Source organism: Cyprinodon variegatus, unplaced genomic scaffold (assembly GCF_000732505.1).
Source record: "Cyprinodon variegatus isolate N-32 unplaced genomic scaffold, C_variegatus-1.0 Scaffold267, whole genome shotgun sequence".
In the NCBI taxonomy this organism is placed as follows: Eukaryota; Metazoa; Chordata; class Actinopteri; order Cyprinodontiformes; family Cyprinodontidae; genus Cyprinodon; species Cyprinodon variegatus.
Window position 1 is genome coordinate 569,718 of NW_015150720.1, and position 24,123 is coordinate 593,840.

The following is a 24,123-nucleotide window of genomic DNA, read 5'->3' on the forward strand; positions in this document are numbered from 1 at the left end:
TTTATTGCAGGATAATGTAATTACACACAGTAAAATCTCAGCTGAGTATGAGGGCTAAGAAGAAGAATAAGAAGAAGGTGCCAATCCAAGTCCACACAAAACAAAATCTAAATTTTTTATAACAAAAAAATAAGTTTAGAGTGGACTCTTGTCCTCTGGCAGCTGTAACCTTTTGACAGTCTTAATAAAACATGGAAAACATTTTTTTCCATCGCTCAATTTGAAGCGGAATTTGGAAAAAATTCATGTTTGTGCCTTTATAGAGCTTTTTAATAGTAAATTCTCTGCAGATGAAATTCAGAAAATCAATATATATTTTTTTTATTTATTCTGTATTCTCACAATCATTTTTAGCCCTGTTGGTATCTTTTCTGTATCTATACAGCAAGTGTTATCCTCTGAGAACTGACAAGGCTGTCAATAAAAAACAAACAAATGAATAACTAAGAAAATAGAAGGAAGCCCTGATTGATAACTTCAACCTCAGCTGAAATTTATTCACAGGGACAAGCCCAATTTTCAGGGGAAAGGTGTGCTTGAGCCAGATGACACAAAGATTTTGGTCATGGACAAGGAGAAGAATCTTTAGAGATTTTTACCTTAAAGCTTTACAAGAAGCTAAGAAAACACATTCCACTCCCAAGCATGGTGATGGTAGCATCACAATGAGGTTCTGTTGCTTGTGGGACATTAAATATCCTGGATGCAAATAATAATCTACAACCGTATTCAGTAATTCCAGATTCTAAATCTCCCTCTGGAATTAGCTGCTATGGTTAAAATGGTATTAAGCGTTTTCAGTGGCATAACGACACAACAATAGGCCCGTAAGCAACATTATCTGGGTGGGACCCATATGAAGTACAACACCCCATCCCCTACCCGCCCCCCGGTCGCTAACACATGGTACGTAATGGTTATGGTTTTAATCTACGATCTGGACTACCCATAATTCCAAGTTGTATTATAAAAGATAAAATACTCAAATACATCATTCTTTTAAGATCTTTATTGCAGTTTGAAACATATTATATAAGTGTATTTTTACCAACCGCCCTAATGAACTATACAAAGTTATTAACATAGTAATTTAAAGTACCACTGTCTGCTTTGCTATTGGTGTCGTGTTTAAACGACTCACCTTGATGTTGAAATCTGGCATGTGTTGGGGTACAAATAAGGTCCGGTCAATCAATCTAGCATCAGGTGGGTTTAAGAGGAATTTCTCTCACCATTACATCTGCAAAGAACCGTCCACAATTCGGGCTCCTAAGAGGTTGGGGGCCCCTAAACAACTGCAGTCTCTGCTTACCAATAGTTACGCCATTGAGTGTTCTAACAATTAAATCATCCCAGTTATAGATTAAGTCTGCTTTTGAAGAGGATAAACTATAAGACTATCAAAATGGTTTATAATGAGCCGTAACATTTATTTTCAGGAAGAATGCCTGTTTAAATCATCTTTATTTATTCATGATTCAGTTTAAACTAATTGAGTTCCATATTTTCTCTACTTTTGCTGCTATTTGTCTATCAAAATGGACATTAATTGAAACTGGTGAGTTCTCCTTTGCACCTTGCTCAAGGGCACGCAAGCAGAATGAAAAGAGGACAGAGAGTTAATGGAGTTAGAGGACAGGAAACCTAATATGCATCCTGTATCCTGATACCTGATCATTGTAAAATAAATATAATACACCTGCCTGACTAAGCGAGGTTACTAAACGCCGTTTGATCCTCCTTGGCAACGCTGATGTTATAGTTTGATGGGGTGCAGGATTGGTCAACAGCGCTGACCGCGCCCTCAACCCTTATAAGCTACCTGCTAAACTATTACCATCAAGTGTCGAGGGAAGGGAGGAGGGGGGAGGATGTGCTGCTGCTGCCCTCAGTGCGGCGGAGGAGAGAAAGCATCTTTGTCTGCACAGAGCAGAACAGCTCTGCTGGGCTTCCCTGCCTGCTTTCATCCTCACAGCAACATCCAAACATAAGGGAGACTCTCTGAAAACAGGGGGATTCATCTGCCGCATTCATCTCTGCTGAAAATTTCGGACTTTTTCCTCCTCTATCTTCCTTTCCCTCTCTCCTTTCTCTCTCTCTCTCCATTGTGCTTTCCTTTTTTTGTTTTTGTTGCCTGGCTGGAATAATCCACCCCTCCTCTGTATCCATGTGTCAGAGCGCTGGATGATGCGCAGGTAAATGACACCGCGCGCCTCCTACACATAAACGACCTTACGGACGGAGGTAATAGCTTTTTTATTTTTTAAAAGCGTGCCGCAGCGGAAAGCCACATTATACATGCTGTGAATGTGTGTTTAAAGCTTCGAGGCTGTGTTTTTTTTTTCCTTTCTATGTCAGTGAATTGTTTTCTGTTTCTATTCGTGATCTGCTGCTCTCATTTACTTATTTCTTTTGAAGATATCAGTCAATGCAGGTTTTTATGTTTTTAGATTTCTGCATGCGTTTACAGTCAGCTCAATGGGATGGAAGAGGAGAGAGGTATGGTTTCTGAATCCCAGCACGGTTTTTTTTGCGGATGAGGTCGCCTAATTGCGTGCCGGAAGACATGCCCCGTGGTTAGGCTGTGCACGCGCCACATACTGAGGGGGCTTTTCCTTTGGATTGGTACAGAAAACTGCAATGATTTCACCACATGCCACATGCCAGGACGGCTGGTGAAGAGGCTGAATATTTGATGAAAAATGGGGGGAGAAAAGTGAAGTTGAGGTGGTCTTTGAGTCATGCAGCAGGCAGGGCCCATGTCTGTAAAATGCTCGAGGAAGCCTATTTATTATTGAGAGGGATTCTGTTTTGTGCCAGAGGAGAAGCCAGCTTAAATAAAAAGAGAATGAGTGAGAAAGGGGTGGAACACTTGCAGCCCATTCGGCTCTAAACAAAATATGAAAAAAAAAGTTGGGAAAAGGAAAATAAAATTTACTAAAGCATATATGCTACAAAAAAAATCTAATTGTTAAATTACATTTTTTAGCTTTGGTTCAAATCAGAGGTGTAGCCAGAACATTTTTATAAGTGTGGCATGGCAATAACAGTCGGGATTGGGCTGAGGTTTGTGGATCCAAATGCAGAGGCAGGAAGGCAGAGATGAGTTTTTTGTAGATTTAATGCGAGGTAAACAAACAAAATCCAACAAGAAAAAAGTTAAACAAATCAGAAACCATGGGAACATCAGGGGAAAACAATCATGACGAGGTAAGACACATTAAGACGGTGTAGGTCAAAGTTTGACAAGGAACCAGCCACTGAGGAACTGCATAAGGAGTGTATTTATGGGAGACTGAACAAAGAGAGGACTAACGAGCAGATTGGGAGCAGGTGTGAACAGAGCAGACAGGAAAGGAGGTAGGGAAAAAGGAGAGGTAGCAGAGGGCAACAAATAAAAACCTGAAAAATAACCAGAGAACACAACAAAATAAGAATTAAACCACTAAAACTAGAAAACATGGAACAAAATAAAACTGAAAACTAAAAAGAAAACATAACAGAAACAAGACTGTGACAATAACCAAAGTACACTGAAGGGTGTCCAAAAGCAGATCAGAACCAGAACCTTAGGGTCAATCTATACTGATCCAACAGGAAAATGAACAACCACAACATCCATATTTTCCAAATAAAGACAAACTATACTTTCCTACAGTCTTTGCTAACAAATAGAGGCATATATTTAAAAATCCATCTAGATAAAAGGTATAGTGGATAAAGTTCTTTCAGGTTTGAGTTCTTTTCCATTGTCATTACTTACCTACCTTTATCAATAATCATTCTGCATAAAATTGATATTTAAAAGGACTAATATTTACAAAAATTGTTTAGTTACTACTGCTACTACTTTCTATTAGAATAGTTATTTATCTATGATTTAACTGAAGACTTGCAGTTTCTCTTTACCCCATAACACAAAATCTAGTTCTGAAAAGAGCATTAATTCTGTAGTTATTATCTGTAATGTTAGTATATTGATATGTATAATTAACCACAGCATTTTGTTGTCAAGTATTTGTTAATCTATGAAAAATTAAAATGTTTTAAATATTGAGAATATTACTGTAGTATCACTTGAGAGTATTACTGCTGCCACTGTCTGTATTATGGAGGAAAAACGCAATGATTGGGTAAAGGTGGCCATGACCACCCCCGGCCCCCCCTCTAGCTCCGCCCCTGGTTCAATTTACCGCACGTGCTCTATCTTCTTTAAAAGACATTTGTCTTGTGGATGAGGTTGCCTCATTCTCAGTTCATATTTACAGCCCTGCACATTATAACTAGATTATTGTGACTGAGCAAAGGGGAACAGCTTATTTAATCACCACCTATTGTTTAGTGGAAGGCACAAATTGCCATGGTGCACTATTTGGAAGATACTTTCCTACTCGCTGGTGTTTGTTTGGTGTGGCGTATTTGCGTCTTTGTTTCTTCATTGCAACGGTAGTAACTCTGATCACAGCTTGAGTTTCCCCCTTAATAATTAGATTAATTTATCCCAAAACTGAGGGGAGGTGCCCAAGGGTGCTGCTGCCGCTCATTTCACATGGAGTGTGGCTGCCCTCCTTACACCTCCTGCAAACCAATTTGCTTTGCAAATTCAGCTCCACCTGTCATCTGATGCATACTTTTACTTGTCTTTGTCGTTGGTGGATCAGTACATCCAGCTTAAGATAGTTGGGTTCATAAGAACAATTATCAGACAATAATATTTCGGGAAGGAACCTTTTCCCTAATCAGGGTTGGAAATTGAACATGCTTCTTTTTATTGACAAATGTGCTTTTGTAAATTTCTGTTCAGTGTAAAATCAACTTCTCATTTTATTTTAGTTTAGAGGAATTTAGGAATTCTAGTTTTTCAACTAGTGGCCATTAAAATGAAAGGAGAAAAGAAAAGTTTAAAAGGATATGCTAATTGTGGCATTCTTAGCAGTTAATACTCACTAGCTGTATTTTTATTATGCTTTCTCTGGCTGGTTTTTCTTCTTCTTTCTTAAAAGAGTGTTAAAAAGCTGCTATACAAATAATAATTTTTAAATTTATTTAGACTTTTTTAATGCTTTTGTAAACAAGAGTTGTTGTTCAGCACAATTCTTTTTTTTGTGGCTTTTTTTGCTGAGCCAACATAACATAACATCTGGTTACACTCTTATGTGGTTCACTCATAATCAAATCAGAAACAGTTTGGATCAATTTAATCCCACACAAACTGTGTTATGGCCCTTTAAATTAGCACCCAAAGGAAGCTCAGAAGCATATGGTAGATCATTCATCACTGGTGGCTTATTGATTTTCAGGTGCGGTAGTCTCACAGTGCTTACAAATCATTTGTATCTTGCCTTGAACTCTCTAACCATTTCCACCGTGCACCTGAATGCTACCTGATTTAGAAAAAAAAAAACGGAAAGGAGAGCTTCTTTAATGGTTTTTCAAGCAGGATTTGTTCCGCTAGTAGTCCAAACAGGATCCTTTCTTAGTGGACTCTGCCACCACAAGTAAAATCAAGAACTGCTTCCTTGCTCACTTAAAGAAAACTCTCTATTATACCGTAGATATAAGTGATTTATCAAGATTTAATAAAGCCTCAGACAGTTAAAGTTTGAAATCCAGTACTGCTGTTCATTCCCCACCTGTTGCTGCAATTGGTTGGTGGAAAAAAGGGCCTCGATCTTGTAGAAATATTTCGAGTTTTAAAAAGAATGGAATCTCTTTGCAAAGAACTGAGGCTTGAATAAGATCAAAAGAATTGTTATTGATGAAAAAATATTACAGTTGCAATAACAAATGAGTTACAATATTTCAGCAGGGCTGATGTTCTTTTTTTTACATAAAAAAACAAAAGTTTAAAGTTTTTCATAAAAAAAATATTTTTGGTCAAACTGTGATATTTTTCCTCAAGGTTACTGTACCATTGCTTTCTCATTAGTGCCTGTGCCTTGTGAATACCTGAAGTCAAGAGTAAAGTGTTATCCTTCATATCCAGGGTTCATGATAATAGCTTACAGTTTCCTCACTAGATAAGGTCATATCTGCCAGCAACTAGATCGCGCTTCAGGTGACAGACTTCACTTAACTTTGACGAGAAATATCATGGTGTTTCGCTACTGCGAGGTCATCAGCTTCCATTGAATACCAGGACCAAAATAAATGGTTTTTACAAAGAGAGAATAGTGTAGTTGACCTCGATTATGTGACTTCTGCATGCAATCTGTCAGCACCTCATCTCAAGACAGCACAATTCTCCCCTTAACACTTTTAAATATATGGTGCCGGAGCAGACATACCTGATTAAATTCGGTTTTAGAAAATGCAACTCGGTTTCTTAAACAGGAACTGCTTGAAAAGAAAAGGAGTTGCGAGTTGCAGATATCATAAAGGTTTAGCAATAAAGGAATTTTCAGATTTAAATTAACTTTAATCTTTTAGCAGAGTATTTCTTTTTTTTGTTTATTTGTTCTGTTGCATGTAGAATTTTGTTGGATGTGCCAGTCAATTTTTCTGTTATTCCATTGCTTCCTTTGGGGGTGGGTTGTCTGTTCTATGGTGCAGAGGGTAGCACTGCAGCCTTAGCAAGAAGATTCTGCATTCGATTCTCGGCCCGGGGTATTTCTGGATGGAGTTTGCATGTTCTCCCTGAGCATGCGTGGGTTCTCTCCGGGTACTCCGGATTCCTCCCACAGTCCAAAAACATGACTGTTAGGTTAATTGGCCTTAGACAGATGGAGATAGACACCAGCACCCCACGCAACCCCACTCGGGACAAGCGTGTCAGATAATGGATGGATTCTTTAGGGGGGTCTTTCAGAGCCGCACTTATCACCTGCAATTATCCGACTCACAAGACATCTGCTGTCATCGCTGCCTCCAATGAAGTCTGTGTTTGGGGAGACTTTAAAAGGGAAATGTTGTCGCTGCTTGCATTGCAACAACATCCTGTATGTTAAACTGAGAGACATTGGAATTATTTATAATAATATTTTGAAAATATTTTCTTTTCCCAAAGAGACTGTGAGCAGATTGAGCATTTGTCTGTTTGGATAAAAGAGAAATGCCGAATCAAGAAATATCACAAAGGACCAGCTAAAACACAGGGGGAGAGGGGTGACATGACCAAGGAGACTCCTTGAAATGACAAGAGGGCAAAGTTGACATGGTGTGTGTGGATGTTTGAGTGTCTTTTATACATGTGTGTCACAGCTCAATAGCTCCAGCCTGCATACTGTGGAAGCGGAAGGTTACAGATATTGTGTGGCATTGCGAATCGTGTCGCTCCCTCTTTATCATACCCCATCAAGGTCATACCCACAGACTGAAAGTGGTGGCCCTGGCCTTTTCCACTCCTGGCTCTGGCAGAGGAACGGGGCCCGCGGACCACTGTTGCTTCTAATCAGGGTTGACGCGTGACTCAGTTGCATGCCAGCTGCAGAGCCAAACAGGGATTATGTCCCTGGATGATGAAGATAAAAAAAAAAATAAATACAAAGGTCACTGTTGAGATCTTTGTCTCTCTACACCTTCAGGGAGCTTCAGTTATTTCATCATTTGTGCTTTATTTCCTAATGAACTTTGCTCCACAGGAAAAAAAAAGTAGAAATACATAACACAAAGTCTTTTACACAGAACAAGTCATATTGCCAGAGGGCTGTATAGTTAGAGTTGTGACACCAGCAGCATAATGTTGGTTAAATTACAATCTGGGTCATTGTGCCACTTATTTCAAAGGGTAGAAACATGGATGTAAAATGCTATTATGCACAGCTGAAAATCACAAGAGACAGACCCATTGGCCCCTTTTTTGGGTCAAACAAGCATTTTGGTGCAAAGAATTTCACTGTATTTGTAATTATGTTGTTTAGAGCCATTCATCGTGCATGTTAAGTGCATGCAGTAATTACAGAAGCAAAACAAGTCCTTTTAAAGCTTTGACATTTTTGTTATTTTTTTCCTGGGTTCTTTTCTGTGTCACATTTTGTATAATGTAGATTGAAGATATTTTAGATTTTTTGAATTATTATTACTTTTATGTGTGACTTTTAGCTGTGGGTGTAAATCATGATATGAAATGTTGTGCTTGATGGAGGTCTATAACCTTGCATAAGCCAGATTGATACCATGTGGAAAAGGCTCTATGCACAGCTTAACGACTTCCTAAAAGTAAGGTAGCTCTTTTGGGTGCGTTCGAATTTATGGGCTGCGTCTTCCAAGGACGCGCTTTACCTGGACTGGATCCTTCAAAGTCCATGTATATAAAGAGACCGGAAGAGTTTTGGCTGTGAATTCAAACAGGTCTACCCTTCGGCGGCTTTTACCACTGTATGCTCTGTCACTTAGCAACCGTGAAAGTTGACACACAAAGCAAGAAAAGAATGAATACCAAATTTTTCCAAACCGTTTCTTTTTTTTTTCCTTTTTTTTATTGTAAAGTGAACAAAGACTACAATCTACAGAGTGGAATGAAGGTGATAACCACCGGGAGCATGAATAAATAAAAGCAAATATAATGATATAAACCATAGTCAGGTAAATAACATGCTGATGTCAATTTTTTCAAATATCCATTACTGTAAAAATATCCATAGCTGGATATTGGATATCTAATCTATTCTATAAAAGGGGTAGAAAGATATAAGAAAATCTCAACAATGTATGTATTAAAAAATATATTTGCAAAATCTCTTATAATTAACAACAAAAATACTTAATTAAGCAAATTGTGCAAAATAGCATTTAAAAAATAAAAATCATATCAGATTTATAGTCCCCACACTGCAGATATATTAGAATCTGTCCCTAAATAACAGCCAAACCCATTTACACAGTAACAGATAAAAACCTTTAGATAAATCAAACATTACATATCTCACTCAATAACCATTTAAAACAACAATTTGAATTAATTTCAGTAAGAACTATTTATGTACTTAGATTATGTTAAACTGAAATTCCAATATACATTGAGTACTTTTTTTCCTCTGATCATGGAGCAACCGGCTTGCTTGTTTTCGCAATGAATCCTGGGATAACCAAGGATAGATAGGAAACTATCCGGACCCATCCTTCAAATCGGGCAAAAAGAAGGATTCAATTGTTTGCCACATAATGAGCGCAACTGACTGTGACGTAGTTAGAGCGACAGAAAGCTGGTCGGGGATTGTAAACAAACAGCCTGTTGGTGAAAAGACGAATACCTCCTTCTGAAAAATGAATGAATAGAGCCTCTTCCTGCTCAAGTTTCAACGAAAACCCCAAGTCTAATCCTTCCAAAACTGATTCCAAATCTTAGTCAAACCAAAACCTGTCAATAGTTTTTGCCATCTTCCTTGTTGTGTTTATAAGTGTTTTATAATTTTTTCGGCATTCGTTTAAATATACTGGTGTGATAACTTGGTATAAGTTTGATTGGTTTTTGGTATACATCTACTTTGAATTTATAGCCCCACCTGGAGAACACTCCACCAGCCGCCACTGCTCCCATCCTGAGTTTTTAGCCAATCACAGCAGCAGTAGCAGCTGAGGTGCATCACATTCTTGAGTTGTTCTACCAAGGTAATTTTATTAGTCAGACTCTTACCAAATAGAAGGAACGGGCAGACACCTACCCATCCACAAAAGCACAAACCACATCTTTTTGCTTGGTTTTTCAAAAATATTGGGTATTACAGGTGAAATTGGCACAGTCTTGTTTTGCTTTGCTTCAGCCTTCCGCTACTGGTTAAGGCATTGTCTTGTAATGCTGAGAATAAAACACAAAACATGTGATATTAAATAATGGCTGCACTGCAGTATTTTTGGAGGGAAGGCTTGAAATATATGTTCCTGTTTTCAGAAATGCATTCAAGATTCAACAGGTCATAAAAAGACAAAAAATGTGGGTGCAACTGGTATTCATATTGCAATCTGTATTGCATGATTGAAAGTTGTCTGAATGCCTAAAAAAGACAACTTGTAAATAACGTACATTTTTTGTGTGATTTCGCTAATACGATATTCGCTTTAGCGTAATCTTAACTGTCTTTAGATTAAGCAGTGGCTCCCACACATTTTTACTTTATTCCGAGAAAGTACTAGTGAAACCAACATGTGACGTGCAAGTTTATCATTCATGCATGTTATAAAGTTGACCTGAAAAGTCAGATTTTAATCACTAAGATGTTACCTAATCCTTTTTTACATCCTGTACCCTACAAAATGTGACTGAAGCACTGAACCCTGCTGTTATGGACCAAACGGGGGCCTCGAAGAAAAATAATTCATTTGCATATGCAGCAGCTCCTGATTTTTAAAACTCTGATTGGTCCTGCCATATATCTGTGAAATAATTGACGGTAAAATTACCTGTAATTTTCACCACAGGTGGTACAGTAGGTGGAAAGGAGTGAAAGGCGGTCTGTAATTTTCCGTAAGCACAATGCTACTTAGGATTCATCAAAGGTTGTCAGCAGAGTCTGTCATACTTAGCAGACACGGCAACAAAAATATCTCTTGAAAAGCTCAGCTCTTGTTCATTAAGAATGGGAATGGAAAAAAAAATGTACCGGGCAAGATTTTCCTGTCTTGAACACCCTTTCTAAATCTTTAGGAATACAAATGCTTTTAGATCCAAGTAGCTTTTTTTCTCTTTAAAAATAAGCCGCACAGTTTCTGTTTTTTTTTTTAAATGTTACTTCAGGTTTGGGGACCGTGACAAACATGTCATGTTTGCAGGTTTTAAAAGTGTGCACCACCCATTATTTAAATGCTTTGTTTCCCTTCGCTCTGGAAATTTGACTCCATTTTATGCTGCTTAACTTAACAAATACTTTTCCTCGCACCCTGTGGGGCAGCTGCATTTTAGAACTGATGGCCTCCTGAGGTTGACACCTCTGCAATCAGTTCTAGTCTTGATTAAGAAGATATCGCAGGACAGTGTAGTAGAAAGCAGAAAAAAAGTAACCTTTTTTGATTTTGGGTTCGGTTGTAATTCAACTAAAATATCATCGAGTAATGACTTCTAAGGGGTGCTGATTAAAGTCCTTGCAGGGAATATTTTTTTCACCGTTTAACTTAAGACATGTAGCTCTACAGTCAAACAAAGTGGCTTTATCTCCCTGCCCCTTTAAGGTACCTTTGCACATTCAGAAGTGTTGTATTACATTGCAGATGTAGGAATTTTTTAAGCCCATCCATCGTTGTGACAGAATGAGTAGAAGGAGGCTGAAGCTGCACTGTTCAGCTAAAGGTGCCCAGGCAGCATAATCGGTGCCCTTAGTGAAATAAAACACAACATCACTTTGTCGAGATATATGTTATTCAGTAAGAATGCTCACAAAGCGCAATCAAAGGACCAAATATGCTGCTGGAAGAAAAAGGGTTACATTTTAAGAATAAAAACGACTGTATTTATGGTCTCGCTTAAAATTGACATTTCTATTGACATTTTCCTGATCCTCTAATATCAGAATTAGGGATGCACCAGGTGCTCAGTTTAAATCCAGAATTGGATTACTATCAGCTCAACTGGCCAAAGATATAGTTTGTCACTATTCAAGATAAGTCAAAGAAATTATGAGACGTAAGATGAAACAGGATATACTAAAGTATGCTTGTTGCAGACTTTATGCTCATTGCTAGTATGGCTCAGGTTTCGTGTTCTTTACTGTTTAAGCAGATGATGCATCCTTAATAACAAATTCCAATGTAAAGGTAGCAGTTTAACCCAGTTCATTTTTAAATAACTAAAATTGGGTCATGTTCCTCTTTAAAATAGGTTTAAAGAAGCATTACAGAGTGTTCTAAAGATACTGCCACCTGTGATCAAAACACAGAACTGCATCACTCTTCTGCTTGTTCTTGTAGCTCACACTGGCACTTATTTTAGGGTTTTTTTATATAATTTTTTTTTTGACTTTTTTTTCGCCTTTCCTGGAGTTTAGGTATTTAAGTTGAGCTGGATGCCAGTCGCTTCTTTGTATCCACAAAATCCATCTTGAATAGAAAGATTTGATATTTGATTTACTCGGTGAGACGCTTTTAACATGGATGCTCATCTGCCGAACAGCGCAGAAACTTCCGACCCAAAGTAAATTCAGGATATTGACTACAGGCTTCTAGATGCATCGTTTCTGAACTACAAAGGTGTCAGTCTGATAATCAAACGCTGTTTATAGATGTAAAGGGTCAAATAAATAGGCTATTTTAAAGCTATTTTTCAGCAAAAACTAAGATAATGACTCTTTAAGTTTTTTAAGTTAAGGTGTTTATAATTTGAACCCTATAGAGAATGTCTTTTTAGATGCAAGGAACATTAGATGAAAAGGCAGGGGTTTAAAGGCAAGTTCCATTTTTTTCTTCCCCACCACTCAATTTAATTCCGACCTATGATCATTGTCAGACATTCTTTTTAGAGCTATAGTTGGTAATCCTGTTCAGAAACATTAGTTTTTATATTTACCGAAATGGTCCATCAATCCTGAGAGTAGTCAGTTCCTTATGAATTCAAATAAAGGAATGAAAAAATCTGTCTGTGAGAGCTGCAAGCCTGTAAAAACTCTTACCAATCTCTGCCATTCGGTCTGTATACAAAAAACTGGCGTTGCACCGATACCAATACCAGTATCGGGCAGGGCCCCGTCACTGCTCTAAAATGGTGGTATCAGCGACTACCGACAAATAGGGCACTGATACCATTTTAAGAGCCAAAAGTTTATTCAACTATTGTCACCCTTTCCAGGTAGGCAATAAAACTTTTCACTTTGTATTAGTCTTTTTCCTCTTTCACAAAGGTAGGCAGCAGCTTGACAAAGCTATGATGGCAATTATTTTACATCCAAGTAATATGCAGTTCTTAATATATACTCACACACACATCAATTTCAAACAGATGGCATCGGTATGGTATCGGCCGATGCAACACTAGAAAAAAACAATCAGATGCTTTCATCTTTGTCCCTCTTCCTACGTGTGCAATCTCATTAGGGTTGGCCATTGCCGCAATTATTTACAATACCCCTTCGCAAAACTTAAGATGTCAGTATTGTTAAAAATAACATGCTAAGACTTGTATGGTTAGTATTGCTATACGTAGCATGCTACCTTAAAAGCCACAATAATTTATTTACAGGTGAATGAGACATGAGGTAGTTAGGTTGAAGTCCAAAATATATTGAAAGAAATGTCGGAGTCGGCTCCCCTCTGCTTTGCAGAGTTCTGCTGTGAGATGCATGTCTGAATTTATGAGGAAGGACATAGCTTTGAATGGAGGGGGAAGGGTGAGTGTTACTTTAAATCTTAATAGCTCTCCAACATTACCAACCTTTAATAATATAGAAAAAATATGATTAGTTTTCTCCAATCTAAATATTTTACTGTGTAACTACATCTGTAATGTCAAGTTTAATGACTGTGCCAGAAAACAGTCAAAATCTCTGAAATGTCATCTGTGCTAAATACTCTTCTTTTGTGTGTGTCTTGTTTCGCCAATATAGCTCTGGGAATCAATGTCCCAGAGCTAGATGATAAACAGATTTGCTTTCACAAGCGGCCCATTATGGTTGTTGCCATAATGTTCCACTTGGTGCTTGTATATGAAACTTCATTCAAAATTATTTTGGAGTATAATCGAATACAACGGGTACGGCGACAGAAAGGGAGGTGAGAAAGGAAGAGGGCATAAGAACTAAGGGGAGAGAGAAAGATAGAGACAGGAAAGGGTGCATGAAAAGAGAGAAAATAAAAGAAAACAGCCAAATAGATAAAACAGAAGATGTGCATTAACTTCTAGAAGTCTGCTTCAAAACCTCACTGAGACAAGAGGAACAGAAAACAGAACAATAACACCAACAAGAAGACAAAAGAAAAACAAAGTAAGCATCAAAAGAGCTTCCGGAGTAGTGGATATTCCTTAGATATCCATGTGTGGAAGGAAAAAACTATGGTGATTACACAATGTTATTCAGGGTATATGTGTAGCTGCAGCTTAGTATTTAGTATTAGTGTGTACCCCTGAACACCTGGAACCAAACTCCAGTGGTATGTATGCATGGGAATGCTTGTATATAAAGGATTTACAAAGCTCCTTCAGAAGGAATAAATGCTCAACAGCAGGTGTGGAAAGCCCCAGACCAGACCATTGTAATACTGCTTCCCCCCCCCGTCATTACATGATGACGAGCAAGAGGTTCCAGACTATTTTAAGCATGAACGAAAACATTGTTGAGGTCATTGCTGCTTTTTTTTTTTTTACTTGCTTGCTTCAGACCCTTGGTGTACAGTATTCAGCAGCAGAGCCAGAGGGTTAGAAGCTAGAAGAAATGCTTGCTAACCCTGTTGCCGCCTCGCTGAAAACATTACACTGTTTTAATTTTACGGACATTAGCGGAGAAAACTGTCAAATTTCCCAGCGGACTTGAATGCATCCTTCCAGCACGAGCCTGCTACACTTTTCATTGGTTTAGCTGACATGCAGTCCTTCATGCTCCAAACGGCTTCAAAACAGAACAAGGCAGTGGAACACAGGATCAATGAAAAACATTTCCTTTGCTGGTATCTACGTTTATTGGTACTAAATTAAACTAAATGCTGTATTAACGAGGAGTAAGAGAGATGTTGCACCACAGTGCTTGAGCTTAATGTTACGTACAGTATGAGTATTGCTACACTAATTACTAGTCTCATGTCTGGATCTGCTGTCCATATGAAGTGGCTTGATGTTCAAAAAGAAATGTACCCACATGAAAATCCAGCGACTTTCAGATGTGAGGTGGGCTTGCAGGTACATGGCATGTAGAACTATGAGAGACTAGTTCCAGCAATTTTGAGGAGCTGGCAAGTCATTTCACTAGAGAAATGGAGATAGCAAAATATAAGCAAAAGGTCTTTCAGCCCAAATTGACCTACAGTTTATAGTACTTTTGTTTACTTTTTGTAAAGTGTTTGAGGATGTTAAAGTCTGACATGCTCCAATACAGACATCTTGATCTAGTTAGAGCAATAGATCTGGTTGATTCCCTTACAGACACGTTAAAAAGCTTCAGAAGTGATAGTAGGCTACATTTGGTGAATTATGGAAGGAGACTAAAGAACTTGTGCACCACTGCAACTTTGTCAGCGCACAACAGAAGATGACAAAAGACCACTGTGAGTTTGAAAATAATAAAGAGTTCTATAGAAGTATGTTCTATCAGTTACTTGGTTGTCTTACTTGATTGTCTGGAAGCAGAAATAACCCTAAAAGAACTGAGAGATCATTTGTATAAAATGAATTTTGCGGTTCTGAGTGAATTTGGTGTTTTCATATCACTGGGCATTGGTCAACTATAGTTCGTTTTAAAGGACTGGTTTTTTTTGTCCTATTATTCTTCTTGTTGTACACATTTAAATGTGCACAACTGCTTGTCCTAACTTCTTCTGACAAACCTCAAGTTTGTATTTTCTACTGAAATTGATTAGTCCAAGGAAGACATTTTGTACTTGTTAATTTCTATTTTTGCTGTATACTTAATTTATAATAAATTGTACAGTACATAATGCTATAGGCTTTGGAAAATAAAAAGCTTTAATTTAATCAATATACATTTTGCTAAAAATGATTATGATTTGTAGTGTAATTAAACCCTTTATATATTGACACCCCCAAACAATACCTTGCCACCCCGTTATAAAAGTCTAGCTCTGCCACTGACAGTATTTAGCAGCATTATGCCCTCTGAAGTGCAAAGAGTACTGTAATACATTAGAATTAGTATACAAACTTGCCTGCTCCTTTGTGGGTGGTACTGTACAGCCATCCTCCCCTCACCTCCAGTCTTAGATGCTGCTGACACTGTAAAACATTTTTTCCAATTTCACAGGCAGGTTTAAGCTGCTGGCCAAAGTGAAGAAATCTCCCGTTTAATAGAGATATGAGCAATATTGTGAGGAAATATCCCGATGCAGATATAATGCTTCCAGGTAGTGGCACTTGGATAGGATTTCCTGGAAAAGTAGCAATGGCAAACTTATGGGCAGTGCACTGAAAGCATACTTGGCTCTTTCTTGTTTTTCCAATTAAATTGGGTTGTCTAACATTCCTGCAATGAAGTTGACTTGTATGAACTGAAGATTGCTGGACAGTCTAAAACCCCCACTGAGGGAATAATTCTGGGTTTATAGCTGAAGTTTGATATGTGGGCCTTTTGACTTTAAATCTATTTGTATCAGAGCAGTAGCAAGATATGGTTTCACAACAGTTCATTTTAGGAGACCAATATTTGATAAATGCTACTCTAATTGACTTCAATTTAAGAGGCGGGAGTAAGGGTAGAGACTCGGCAAGGTGAATGTAAAAGAATATGTTTTTCAAAAGAAATGTGCCTTTAATATTGTCAGTCAGTTCTCAGTTAATAATCGGGATCTGCCATAATCTTAAATGGCAGGTCAAAGCGTTATGAAATGCTGCTGGTGTTGCATCTCTAATCATGATGAGATTGTCTGCGTTCTTTTGATCGGAAAAAAGCTAAATCACAGTCAAGTGTTCCAAATTACAGAGTAATTAACTGTAAAGAGCTTGGCATTCCCAAGTCTATTATCAGATTTCTGTACTGTTTTATGGTATACAGTAATCTTAAGTATTTGGTTATGCAAATGACATATTGTTGGCATAAAGCCAACAAATAAAAATATACATTATTCAGAGGCCCGCTTAAGAAACGTGTGCATAAGCCTCTTTCTTCTTGAAAGATGAAAACAATGATGACACGGGGAAGGTTAAACATTCACCTTGGCTGACTGTCAGAGCGTGATTATGTATTATCTGCATCACCTCAGCAACCAGGGGCTCTGAATAAAAAAAAAAAGACTACATTTTGGTTTGCTGAAATATTTTGATTGAACTTGCATCAGATTTGTTGTCAGAGACTCCTGACAGGGGCGCAGAGGTCTTACACTATCTTAGTTGCAAATCATTCAATGAATCTTTCTCTTTCATACCAGCATTACTCTCACCAGCCGGGGGAATTCATCTTCTCAAAGCAATATCCACATGGCTCTCGCATGAGAGGCGTGAAGGAGTTCACAATGAATGTGTTGAAAATAACAGCATAGAAAAAAACCTGGGCAGTCTTGTAAAAATGCTTCTGTATGTTAGAGGTAGATCCCTGCGATCTTTAAATTTTTTGGTTTTCTTATCATGTTACAACAGGGCACAGGGTGGGTGTACGTGGATGCGGTTGACCAGTGAGTGGCAGGCAGGGTGTGAAGCGAAAGATTTTTAGCAGCTGTCTGGCTGTCCATCCATCACACTGCTCTCAGGAGCGCTAGTCACACTTAGATGACCAGCAGCCTGCAGGATGGGGGATGGTGTGGTAAACATTGTACAGTCGTTTATTTCAATTCAAGCTGTGTCGTCTAGCATCTCATGGGGAGCGGATTCGTACTAATTTGTTACAGTATGCAGCGGAAATCTTGCCTAATGCTGCATTGCAAAGTCAGTCTTTTCCTTGCCTGCGGCTGCTTCATCTATAAAGGTGTCTGTCTCATGTGTCCTATCTGTGCGAGGGGGCTTTACGCTGTATCAATGTCAGCTTTCATTGAGTCTTACCAGAGCTTTCTGATTCTGGCAAAAGGAGCTGTTACCTAAGATCAGCCTTGGCGTTTCTGTTGCATAGCCACCAAAGAGGAGAGAGGAGTTGTGGGTTTGTGTGAGCCTTTGTACATGTGTGAAAAGAAAAGACTCAGCGAGCTGGATCCTCGCTTTGCTTCCACTCAGGGATTTTGTCTGGTGGCATCCTCCTCAGGATGACATGTGACAGCACTGGATGATCTAATCAACGATGTCATAGCATAGCTGCTTATTAATTGAGTTTTCAAGGGCAAACATTTCCATCATTAGAATCCAGTATACTGCATAAATGGCTGAGCTCCATGTGCAAGTGGTGCAGTGGTCAAGGGTGGCTTCTGGTAATGTCACTGAAGTGGGTTCACAGCATTACATTATGTGCATACATACACTACAGTGATGCTTGTAAGTTTATGCACACTTCCATTAAAGAAAATGATAAAACACACTAGCAATTCAGTAATGATAGTAATGATAGTAGGCAATCTTGCTTTCAGTTCAGGAGCTCAATCAGGCTTCTTTACTGGTTTTTTATATATATATATGTATATACACATATATCAATGTATTTAACTGCCAGCTGATTTTGTGCTGTCTTTAATGGAAGGGTATGTTAACTCTCAAGCACAACTGTAGATACATACTTAAATGCATATGAATGGAGAGGGAGAGAGTCTGCATGAAAAACCTATTTATAGAGTATGAATTTATACTAATGTTTCTACCAGATGGTAATATTTAGAGAGTGTTCCTTAGAGGTTTTGAACTACAGTGAAGGGTTAGGGTTTGTTGAAATTATAATGACAGGTTTTGGGAATGTGAACTCATGAGAATAGTACGAATGATTTCATTATTGTTAATTTAATTGTTTTTATTATGTCTGTAGTGTCCTAGGGTGTCCCAATCATTCTCGGTTTGATTTGACAGCTTTAGAAAAATATGTGAAGGGAACCAAGATTACAATAATGGGATGGAGGTGTTCCAACATCGGAGTGAGAAAATATCAACATTTCAGTGCAAACGCACAAAATGCTTGTCAGCCTGTTTTTCCTTAGTTCGTGCTTTTTTTTAAATTGCATTTCTGTTTTATTGATTTCTGGTAATGTGCATGTTATTTGCTGTTTCGATTTTTCATTTTAATTGTTATTCTTGATTTCAATTCTGTCTGAATCCATGAAAAAACACTTTATCTGGTATATGTGTCTGATGGAACAAATGGTTAACAATGGTAAACCAAATGATACAAATTAAGCTCAGTTCGGTGGCCCCAGAATTTACGCCATAGATGTTGAGCAAAAGAACACAAAAAGCAAATTTTGTCTGCAAACTATAAGGCCTACCCAAAGTAACACATCCAACCTCTTCCACCTACAGCACCGCCACACTGTTTAGTTCAAAGATTTGCAAATAGCTCCTTAGTTTGTGCAAAAATTTTTGCAAGACAGGAATAATTTCTCTCCTGTTCAATGAGACAATGTTGAATGTTTAAATCTGAATGGTTACAAGACTTTAATATTTAACTGAACGTGATATGTAATGTGATTTATTCAATAAATAAATTATACTGTCAATATATCAGTTGCATTTCCTGCACATGTCTTTGTTTCTGATGGAGGAGCTGGAGCATTTATCGTGCATTTATCGTTATCAAGGTAAAACAGCCCAATTTATCGTGATATTGATTTGAGGTCGTATCGCCAGCCCTACCACCACGTTAGGACAATTGGCAACTTTTAAAATGCATTTTGTCATATCCAGTTTAAGGTTCTGAAGAAAAAATAAATGACATGATCGTTGCTGCCGGACATGGTCCTTTCTGTAATGTCCTCCTCCTGCCAGGGGACATTACAGAGGAGAAATGTCATATTTGAGGATGGAAATTCATTTTGCTCTCCTTTGGGATTCAAGCTTCGGTAGAAGGATGTAGAAGTTACTGTAGCTAACTGAATTACTTTACAAAGCTATTTTTTTATACTGGTTTGAAGAAAGAAATTGAATTGTTTTTTAGCATTGCATTTCAAAATCCTATTTTTCTTATAGTGTTTATAGTCTGTTTGTGAATTTTTCTTCCTAGGCTGTAGGTTGCCAAATGCTAAAGAAATCTTCTAACAGCACCACTGTGGCTTTTTATACCTGGAGAAAATGGCTTCTGTCTTGGTAACACTCTGCTGTGTATGAAATTTAACCAGTGCAGTTGTTCCTAATGTATAAGACTAAGTCAATGACAAAGTCAATCATTTTGATCCTTCAAGATTAAATGGAATGGATATGTGCCTAAAGACTTGTTAAATGTCAGGAAGCCTACAAATTTATTTCAACCAATTTTTCTTCTCAAAGGCTTCTCATCAACCCAACAAAGGTATGCCAGGACTTCTATGATGTTTGCAAATATCTTTTATTCCTTTGGAACATTCTAAAGGACATTTATCTAAAAATTGTAAAGATTTAAGCCTATGCAATGTTGATTAGGTTTGAATTCTTAAACAGGCTTTCATTACCATTCCAATGTCGCATTGTACACAGAATAACAGATATCAGGTAACAGTGTACGAATACCCATTGCACTACAGTCTGACATGTAACAGCGCTGACATGTTGGCGTTGAAACCCAACTCAATTCACAGTTTTATTTCCATGCATCTCATTGGAATATAAAACCCTCACTAATGCAGCTCCTTTCCTTCTGTTGTTTAAAGGCTGCCTGGGTTTACTTATCAAATCCTTCTCAGATGAGAAGCTTCTCTTGAAATATTAGGATTGTAAAAGATTACTGTGTATCAAGGTATCAAAACATTCTATGATGTTATCGTGAATTATTTTTGGTTTCTCATTTAAACGTGTACTTGCATTTTAAAGACCTACTTTACCTGATTAAATGCAGTTAGCCCTCAAATTATTCATACCCTTGGCAAATTTAGGTTTTAAATCTTTTAATTTTACAAGCATGTTTCAGTCTGAGGGCTGACTTGAATCAGATAGAGAATATATGCAGAAAGCTAGGAGGCTTTCCAGTTTTACAATGTAGAAATTAATTTAAGAAACAGTTAAAATACCAGATAATCCCATGCAAAAAGGTGCTCAGCAATGCCATAAATGTTCCACTGATTATGGAGAACATTCTAAAATAGTATAATAAAGTATACATTTTTATTTTTCAAATTATATGCATTTCAATGCTTTTTTTATCTGCTTAGAAATAGCTCTTTTTAATGTCAGTAACAAGTTTCTAGGTTGACTTCAAGTTAGTTTTAAATCCAAAGTCATGAAATTACTGAGCAAGTACAGAGAGCTTTGAATTGTCCTCCCAAGCTGCAAGAACAAAATGATAGCTTTCTTTTCTCCTAGATTGTTCTTGACACATGTTCACGTGAGAACTTTTTTTTTTAAGTGTGATGTCTAAAAAATATTCAGTGATTGCTGAGAAAATTGGAGTGGGCTGACAAATGCTCCAGCGGTAGCGACCTACGAGGACTTCCCAGGAGTTCTGTGCTAGTACTGATATCACACTGTTGCTGAATGCTATTATAATTCTTGTTACATTCACATGCCTGAAAACAATGTTATTTTTTTTTTTATTTAGAAAGCCTTGACTTTATTAACATATATGTGTAAAGAGAGACCCCACTATAAGGCTTTTATACAGTCTTTACCAGAAATCTTGGCTGCATTTAATTATGTCTAGTTTAAAAATTTAAATATTGATTAAACCTAAAATTTTTAATTAAGCAGTGATTAGTGAGCCTTTATTACAGAGAAAGAAAAAAGATGCAAATCATATGTAAGGATGCTGATGATAGCTACTGTATACTGTACGTTAATGATGCTAAAGTTTGCTGCTATGCATGAGCACTTTGTTTTTTAAGCCTGGACTTCTAATCATTACCAACTGTTGAAAATCTCAAATGCTTAAGCTAGTGAAACTTTAACTGAATCCAATAAAAGTTCATTAAAACCCCCTTTGAGATTTATGAAACAGTCATTTAGTTTGATAACTCCAAAAGGCATTTTTGTCATTACTAATTTTAGCATAAATTAGCATAATAGATTCAATATTACAGAATTAGGCAAGCATAAATATCATAATATATAAAGTGTATAAGAGGAAGCTGGACTGAATTATTAAGCATTAAATAAAGATTTGTAAAAATAAGGGGTGATTTGTGAAAGCTTAAAAAAAGAAAATGGTGTTCTTTTTTAAAAAGTCATCCAAAACCCAACATCAAACGTTTTTCTCGTGAGCTCAATGTAGCATTACACCCTTCCAAAGCCGCACTCTATTCCTCTATACTCTGTTCATTCTCACTCCCATCATGCCTGCCATCACATGCCGAAGTGGGTGTCATGCAGAGAAATTTAGTCCTTTTCACAAAGCTGGTAAAAAACAAATATTTCTCTTCCAAAGCGGTCATTGTTTCTTACACACACAGTCAAATGTTAATGTAGGAATTTCATCTTGATGGTGTGCCAGGACTAAAATCTGTCTAATGATGCATGGGAGGGTTTTTTGCCTGAGCTGAGACTCTGTTAACTCAACCTCCACCTCGGTGTGTGATAAGGGTGGTGCTCTGATCCTGCTGGGTTGGACACAGACAGCGAGGCAGGCTCATTTGCAACGTGCAGGCGAACAAGCTGGAGGATGCCTTCTGTGTTGTTGTTCAAATCACATTTTTTTTTTCATCTTGTGATATGAATCCATCCAAATGCCATTTTTGAGGAAAGCTTTCTAAACGCCACGGCAACAGCTATACATAGAGCAGATGTGCATTGTATCATTACAACGCCTACGGTACATTTACATACACTTAATGAAGGCATTGTGTTCAGCACCATGTTTATGCTTGTAGCAAGTGTTACGTATTTAGTTACCTAATTACCTGGCTTGCTGGTTTGTGAAAGTGTCAGCTGTTATGATGCCTTGTACCTCAGAAAAAAAAAAATTGGAAGCTTGTGTTTTGTTGACATGTGCTCGGGATGTAAGGTCTTTTCGATGAGCTGACAGAACCTTTAAACTGGATGTTCTGCCTGACTAGAGATCTGTTCATATTTATCCAAGGCAAATCAAGAAGTGCAGTTTTTGTGTCTGAATACGTCAGCACTTACTCAGCAAGACAAATTGGCAGTATTCACAGGAAAATGCAGGAGCATTCTCACAGGTTTAAAAAAAAAAGATCAATATTCTAGGCTGCATGTTCTGCGTTTGATATGAAAAATTTGGCAATAGATATTCATTGCGCTAAAGGGTTTCATGTTTTGTTGAATAACATATGAATATCAGGATAAGAGCTGATGTATATGAGTTATCAGCCAAGAAGTTAATTAAATGGCAAGGGAAAATGAGGTTAATAGCCACTTAGTTAATGCTGAAGACTATATTCTTCACGTATATAGTCTTCAGCATTACCTTAGTTGGCGTGGGCCAATTAATAGCATAAAGGTATACCTGGATTTTAGCGTAGAACCGAAAATATTGTCCATCATACAACTTTAATGTGGAAAAATGTATTAATTTTAAAACTGATCAAGTAATAATTTAATTTTGAAAGAATAGAACCGCTTCAAATAGTCATGTGTTTATTTTTTCTATTGAAACTTTAACAGTTATTTAAAGAAAATAACATCATTTTAGATATTTTAATAGAGACAATCTCTTTTCAAAGTTGCACTTAAACACATCATGAAGTCAAAACTCTTGGAGCACCTGGTCAGGAAACATTCCTATGGACTGACTCCATTTAACAGGATGCTGATGATTTTATTAACGCCTGCAATAGTGAACTGAACCTGACTCTATTGTTGAATCTATCTAAATGAATAAATTGAATACATCACGGATCGGAGGGGGAGGATTGCAGTTTCAGCTTCCAAGCTTTTGCAGTTCAGTCATGCAACTCATCCCAAAGAAATTACATAAGTACTCCCATTATGATTCAAAATATCAATCACATATCCTATGCAGAGCAAAAGGCCCCAACGATCCAGAAGAACAAGGGGCAGCTAGGTTATATACATCTGACTAAGAATGTGTGCTGGAGGATAGACCTCCATGCTGCTTAAATATATCAGCGCTCAAGCTAGAGATCGCTCTGGTGGGAGCCAACAGAGTAAACAAAAACTCCTGGATAGGTGTGAAAATGTCTTCAAAAATAAGCGAAAGTCCAGTTGCCTTCCATTGAAAGCCTGCTTGTGGTTGCCATGACCCGGATAACTGAGAATTTACACAGGCAAATGGAAATTGCTATGTAACTCTGTGTGTAAATGTAATTTTAATTAGATCTTTTGTCTGTCTGTTTAAACTAAGGGCCTTAAGATCACCTTTGCTGCTATTCAATTTATTTATATGGCACTAATGCAGACAGGAATGGAGTGCTAGTACAGTTGAATCATACATACATACATCATCCTAGTCAAGTACATATATTCCAAATCATCCTAATTATTGCCGAATACAGTCAAGTTTAATAAAAAAAAAAATAAATAAAATACATATATATATATATATATATATATATATATCTATATATATATATATATATATATATATATATATA

At 37.4% G+C, this 24,123-nt stretch overlaps 1 protein-coding gene across 6 annotated transcripts in view; it reads left to right on the plus strand.

The window, feature by feature from the left end:
- Positions 1-1,890: 1,890 nt before the first annotated feature.
- Positions 1,891-24,123, plus strand: part of LOC107089820 (neurexin-2-like) — a 224,374-nt gene continuing 202,141 nt past the window's right edge. For 3 of the 6 annotated variants that reach the window (XM_015382811.1, XM_015382807.1, XM_015382810.1), the window contains exon 1: positions 1,892-2,244. The gene's annotated coding sequence lies outside the window, so the exon portion shown is untranslated. Of the gene's footprint in view, positions 2,245-24,123 lie in introns of all 6 variants that reach the window. The other 3 variants (XM_015382809.1, XM_015382812.1, XM_015382808.1) reach the window with 2 other exon arrangements.